This window comes from Peromyscus maniculatus, chromosome 1 (genome assembly GCF_049852395.1).
Source record: "Peromyscus maniculatus bairdii isolate BWxNUB_F1_BW_parent chromosome 1, HU_Pman_BW_mat_3.1, whole genome shotgun sequence".
NCBI lineage: Eukaryota > Metazoa > Chordata > Mammalia > Rodentia > Cricetidae > Peromyscus > Peromyscus maniculatus.
In genome coordinates, this window is record NC_134852.1 from 86,026,774 (window position 1) to 86,033,641 (window position 6,868).

The window sequence follows — 6,868 nt, forward strand, 5'->3', positions numbered from 1 at the left end:
TGTGATAGGACATGCTTTCCACCAGAGGAGCCAAATGTTTATTCTTATACAGCTGACCATAAGTTACATTTTTTTCTATTTAGTAGTTTTTGTCATTTTTAAAAAATATTTTCTTCCATCCCTTCACATGCTCTCCATACTAGACACAGTCACTATTGCAAGAATCTGCTCTCACCAATATAGGTGGCAGCCTGAGCTGTGGCCACTGATATGAGGAGACCAATCTCCTGTGATTTTTTAGATCTTTATGTCCCACTTTCACATGCCATTTCTCTTTAGCAGTACAACATGGACACGTTATTTAAAGTCGGTGCCCCTGTTTTCTTATACTAGGCTGTAATATTGGAATACCAACTATACTCATATCATTGGTTTTTCCTGGAAAGCTTTCATATTATATGTGAAAGTCTAGAAGAGGGTCTGCTTTATCCTGGGAAGGCTCCAGAAATAGTGGTAGCTACCATAGTAACTATCTCAGTCACCATCTCTATGTGTCTTCTGGTTTACTCTGTTAGTTGACATCACTGGCCAGGAGCACTAGAATAACACAGAGCAGAGCAGCGAACAACTATAACCATGAAGTGGAAGAATACAGACTGGGTAATCCTGAAATATAACCAGTCCAACATGACAAAGTGCTAATTAACTCCAGAGAATGCCTTTGATACCTACCAAAGCACCAATTGTATTTTTAAATGGTGCCTTGTCTTATCTCTCTTGCCCTTCGCAAGATGCATTGTACTTATACAAGTTCTCAGAGACCAAATTTTCTGTTACCATAAAACATTATGGCAGCAGTCATGGCCCTAACCCAGACAGAAACAATCAGTGTGGGCTCGCATCTTAAATCAGAGCTGTGAGGCTAACAGTGATTAGGAAAAGGGCTTAGAAACAGTCAGAATAATGGATTTAACCAAAAGGGAAACTTCAAGATGAGGAAGATTATAGTGATGCAGAGACTGGGCTGTGTCAATAGTGAAAGAGATAGGGAGAGGGAGAAAGGCAGAGAGGAGGGGAGGGAGAGGGAGGGAGAGGGAGGGAGAGAGTGCTCACCTGCCCAGGAGGCCAATGATTCGCTGATAGGTGATCTGGTGTGGGGAGCGGGAGGAAGAAACAAGTGTTCAGGTGAGAACCGAATAGTCCAGCCATCTGTGGGTGTGTAAAAGAAGGAGGCCACAGCTTTCTTAGAACGCCGACAGGCAGGGAAGTAAACCAAGTTCAGGCTCACACAGAGAGATGAATAGACGTGATCAGATTGGAGGCAGCAATCGAGCCAAGTGAAGGTTCACAAGTGAAAGTCAGGGAGGGAAATTAGGCTAGAAAGCCACCCCTCCTCAATCAAAGGCTTGGGTGCTTTGGGGTTCGAGGTGGATGAAGAAAGAAACGGATGAAGAGAGAGAGAGCTCAGCGATTAAGAGTACTTGCTGCTCTTCCAGTGGACCCAGGTTCAGTTCCCAGCACCAACATCAGGCAACTTGCCTGCCTGTGACTCTAGTTCCAGGGGATCCAATGCTCTCTTCTGGCCTCAGAAGGTACCTGTGTATATATGGCACATGTGCGTGCACGCGCGCGTGCGCGCACACACACACACACACACACACACACACACACACACACCAAAAAAATTTTATGAGATAAATAAATACACCTTTAAAAAACAGAAGAAGTGATTCACTCTTCACCAACAAGTTCCACTGCACGTCTTTTTGCTGCTCTGTTGCCTGGTCCTAGGTCTATTGCAACGAAGAAATCACTGTACTCATTACTGACAATGGCTCCAGCATGGGCAAAGCTGACTTTGCTGGGGATGGTGTCCCCAGGGCTGTGCCCCCTCCCCATTATCTGCTGCAGCTAACAGCAGGGTATCATAGTGGACACAGACCAGAAGGACTCCTGTATAGATGACAAGACCCAGAGCAAGAGGGGTATCCTGACCCTAGGGAGCACCAAATTGTCACCAACTAGGAGGACAAGGAGAAAATCTGGCACCACACCTTCTATAATGAACTGCACATGGCCCTTGAGGAAAACACAGCGCTTCTGACCAGAGCATCACCCCCAATCCCAAGGCTGACAGAGAGAAGATGACACAGATAATGTTTGAAACTTTCAACATTCCATTCATGTGCATGGCCATTCAGGTGGTGCTGTCCCTGTATGCCTCTGGCATTGTCATGGTCCCTGGTGACTGGGTCATACATACAGTGGCTATCTACAAGGGCTGTGCCCTTCCCCATGACATCTTTTGTCTGGACCTGGCTAGCTGGAACCTGACAGACTACCTCAAGAAGGTCTTAACAGAGTAGAGTTATAGCTTCACCCCTTGGCTGAATGGGAGATTGTACATCACATTAAGGAGAGGCTATGCTACATTGCCCTGGATCTTGGGCAAGAAGTGACCAGTGCTGCACCCTCCTGCTTCTTGGAGAAGAGCTACCTGCTATCTGATAGGCAGGTGATCACCATTGGCAGTGAGAGATTCCAGAGTCCAGGAAGTGCTCTTCCAGTCCTCTTTAATGCACATGGAGTCCTGTGGTATCCATGAGACCACCTTCAACTCCACCACCATGTACCCCACATTGCTGACAGGATGCAGGAGATCAAGTGCTAGCACCCCACTCAATGAAGACCAAGATCATTGCTTCCCAGGGCACCCCCCCCCACACACACACACTGTGCACAAGTACTGAATTTCAACTGGTGGCTCCATCTTGTCCTCACTGCCCAGCTTCTAACAGATGTGGATCAGTAAGCAAGCAGGAGTATGGTGAGTTGGGCTCATCCACTGTTCCCTGTAAATGCTTCTAGAGGGACTGAGCCAGGCCTATGCTGCATGAGCTGATTCCCAAGTATCAATTTGTCCTGGCTAAAGTGCCCACCTCATGCTAGCCTCAGGAAACTGAAATAAGCCTTTGAGAAGACATTTGTCCTGGAAGCTCATGTCTGATATCAGCACTGGATTGTAGAATTATTTGTTGCTGGTTTTTTGACCATGTGGTCAAGTTAACTATTCCCTTGGTATCTATGTTGATACCCTATGCATATCTTGATTTAGTCTTCAGTCCACATGGCTAAGTCATTTGGTGGCTGTTTAGAGCATGCTTAGGAAGAGAAATATCCAGCCTGGTGGCTCTGCGTGAGCACCATGAAATGTTCTGACCTGGCTATTAACTGACAGCTGACCAATCCAGGATTTCATGAGGCCTGCAAGGTTCCTTGAATCATTTACCACATCCTTGTTGCTGTCTACCAGGGTGGGAACTCCAGCCTTAGGACCAACTTTTCATTCTGTTGTTTTTCCTCCTGACCACGGTGGCTTGTAATGTGCCTGAGCTGGTAATGTTTGCATTCACATCTATGAATTTATTCATCTTTTTAATTTATGTAAGTTTTGTTTTGCACATAATACTTTAAGAGATGACAAGTTTTGGTTTTCTACTGTTTGGTGAGAACATTAAGCCCCATCAACACATCATTGTGTAAAGAAGAAAAAAATAAGTGCTGCAATAACTACAAAAAATAAATAAATAAAAGAAATGGTAGATGGGGGTGAGAAGGATTTCTGAAAGAAACACATAAACAAATGAAATCACCCTCATGACTCCCTTCAGCAGTATTTATTGAGATCCTGCAGGGGGCCGTATGTTGGGCTGTGCAGCAGCATCAGCCACCTTCAGCACCACGATCACGCTTGTCAGAGATTGGCTGTGTCTAGTGGTGCTAAGATGTAAGTGTCTACATTCCCATTGGTTTTACAGATAATATTTTATCCACCCTCATAATAGCCCCATGGGTATAGAGGGCAGATATTAGTATCTTAATTTCACACACGAGGAAGTGCAAGCTCAAGGCAATGGAGTGATGATGCTCCATTGGGCACAGAGGCTACATGCACAGTAGGACCAGAGACCCTGCCTCCCTACTAATTCCTGACTGTAGCAGTCCACACCACTGCCCATACTGGCACATAACTGCCCACCATGTTGATTAAGCCCAGGGCATTTTCTGTTATACTTATAAATCTATATTTCTATTTTTCTTATACTCCCTGAATATAATTCTCCTAAGAAGCCTGGGGGCATTTATACATTTAAAATTCTGATCCATTCTATTTTCCTCAGGAGACACAGAATGACACTGAATTCCCAAGAGGTACGTGCTTAATGGAAAACCAAGAAACACAACCATTTACATGTCCTTATATATAAAAAAGAGCCTCTGACCTCCTGGTAGGAAAGTAAATGTAAATTAGTAATGAAATGAGGTTAGAAACAATAATGAAATCAGAACAGAAGAAGAGTCCCAGGGCAAAATTGGAACATTTGTATTCAAAGATGTTTTCTCAGAAAATCCCGAGGCCAGGAATGTGAACAAGGGGCTTGTCCACACAAAGCGGTCAAATATACATGATCAGAGGGACACCAGTGTAGACATCAGCCTGAAAGATCCTTTCCCGCCACTCAGCCAGTTTCCTTTCTTCCGATAATTGTGTTTTTCATGCTACGGGGTCGGAATTAATCATTTGGGTTTGTCAAAGGCTCACAGGTATTGAGGTTGAAAGCGTTACCTTCCCAAACATTTGCTTTTGTTTGCACAGGTTTAGTCTGTACCTTGTAAACAGGACAAGAAATAGCCTCGACCTTTATATAAATTGTCTTCGTTTTCTAAAAGTGCCTGTTTATGACTGATTGTATTTATTTGCTGTTCAGCATGGAACTTGATTGTGGCTGTCTTCCTCTTCTCCTCCGTAGAGCATCCATCTCTGCAGGTGGAACACGGGACCCCTTGACTGTTGCTGGAGAGCTTCTCTCCAGGTTCCCCAAGCCCCGCAGTCCCACAATCCACTTATAAAATAATCACTCAGACGCTTATATCACTTATAAACTGTATGGCCGTGGCAGGCTTCTTGCTAACTGTTCTTTTATCTTAAATTAACCCATTTTTATAAATCTATAACTTGCCACGTGGCTGGTGGCTTACCAGAGTCTCTACATGCTGCTTGTCCTGGCGGTGGCTGCAGTGTCTCTCCCCTCAGCCTTCCGCTTCCCAGAATTCTCCTCTCTCCTTGTCCCACCTACTTCCTGCCTGGCCACCTACTTCCTGCCTGGTCACTGGCCATCAGTGTTTTATTTATATAGAATGATATCCACAGCATTTCCCCTTTTCTTCTTTTTTTTAAAAAGTAAGGTTTTAACTTTAACATGGTAAAATTACATATAACAAAACAATTATCAAGCAAGAATTGCAGTTACAATATTAAAGAAGATGTCCTATCTATCTTATATTTGTGAATTTAAGGTTTTATATCTAACTTATCCTTTATCATAATTGAGGAAATTACAACTATCTAGTTTTCAACCACATCAAAGACCTGAGAAGGAACATAACGGTACCTGAGAAATGGTAGATGGATGCAAGCAACTTTCGGGAATCTTGCAAGAGTAGACCAAGACAGCTGGCAGCCTGGACAGTCACCTAATGTTTCTCAGCATTGTTGGTGCATTCAAATTGGCTACAGGCCTAGAGTATCTGACAGACCATTTTCAGAAGCAGGATTTCTGAAAGACCATCTTACCCTGTCTTGGCAGAGTACAGTGGTCGCTTTCCTTGTGTCCCGCTTGTCCAGAAAGGACAGCATTGCATTTGTACTGTCAGCCATCAAGGCAAGGGCAGTTCTTTGCCCAGTAGGCCATTTTGTGCCAAAAAGACAAACTTCCCAATGGAAATGTCTTAGAAGCCCAACATTCTCTCGGGATCAAATTAGTGCAGCCAGGAGCAATTGTGTCTCATGTCAACAGAATTCTAAGTTATTTAAATGCCATATTCTCTAGGCCCATGAAGTGTTTGAAGATTACCTATCTATCTGAAATATATCTATGTATACCTAGAAGACTTAACTAACATGGCTACAAATATGATTATCATAGATGACTGATTATTAATCTATTTTTAATTATCCATTACAATTTTAAATGAGTTAAACATAATACCTCAAACAAGAATAGAAATATATACATATACAGTATAACAAAATTAACTTCAAGTTTGTATCAATTAACTAAAATTTATACCAATGTAAAACATTTTAAACATAAACTAAAATCTATATCAATGTAAAACATTTTAAGCAAGTTGTTCTTTATGAGACTCTTAATCTCAGGGTCGTGGGTTCGTGCCCCACGTTGGGCACCAGATATTGGAGAAATTATTTTGGCCACTCCACGTAGTTAAAAGGATATTTATTAAATGGCGTAACTCACAAATTAAGTAATGGGTAGGTCGCAGGGTCTGGGGAAGGTGTAATGCAGTCCAGCGGTGTTCTCCGGAGCTCTGCACAGTCAATCTGCACCGGTCAGCGTTCCGGCACCGAGAGAGCGCCCAGAGCGAGTGCTGGCCCATCCAGCTCTCGGGTCCCCAGGCGCCTCCCCTCGCCCCGCCTCGTAGGCGTGACAGTTGCCAGAGTCTCAATGGGGGTTGGAACTTCCAGAACCAAGCTGGAATGGCTACCCACTACACTTGACTGCTCTACCTTACCATTCTGCATATGTGGAGGGGTCCCCAGTGTTGTTCTTAGTTCTCAGACTAATACCAGAGTGAGGATTTCAAAATGCAGCTTTGTAAGTTCAAGGCCTGTCATAGTTACAGAGTGAGTTCAAGGCCAGCCAGAGGAACTAAAAAGCTTCTATTTTTTTTTTAAAAAAAAAATGTTTTAAAAGGGCTGGAGGGTAGGGGTGGTGGAGAGATGACTCCACAGTTTATTGTACTTGTTGCTTTTGCAGAGGACTCAGGTCCCATTCTCGGCATCCACCTGGTGGCTCATAATCATCCTAACTGTAGTTCCCTGATGACCTTTTCTGACCTCCACAGG

General features: G+C 43.7%; 1 pseudogene; it reads left to right on the plus strand.

Annotated features, from left to right (window-relative positions):
• Positions 1 to 576: 576 nt before the first annotated feature.
• On the plus strand, positions 577 to 4,789 carry LOC102928056 (actin, cytoplasmic 2-like; annotated as a pseudogene).
• The last annotated feature ends 2,079 nt before the right edge of the window (positions 4,790 to 6,868 follow it).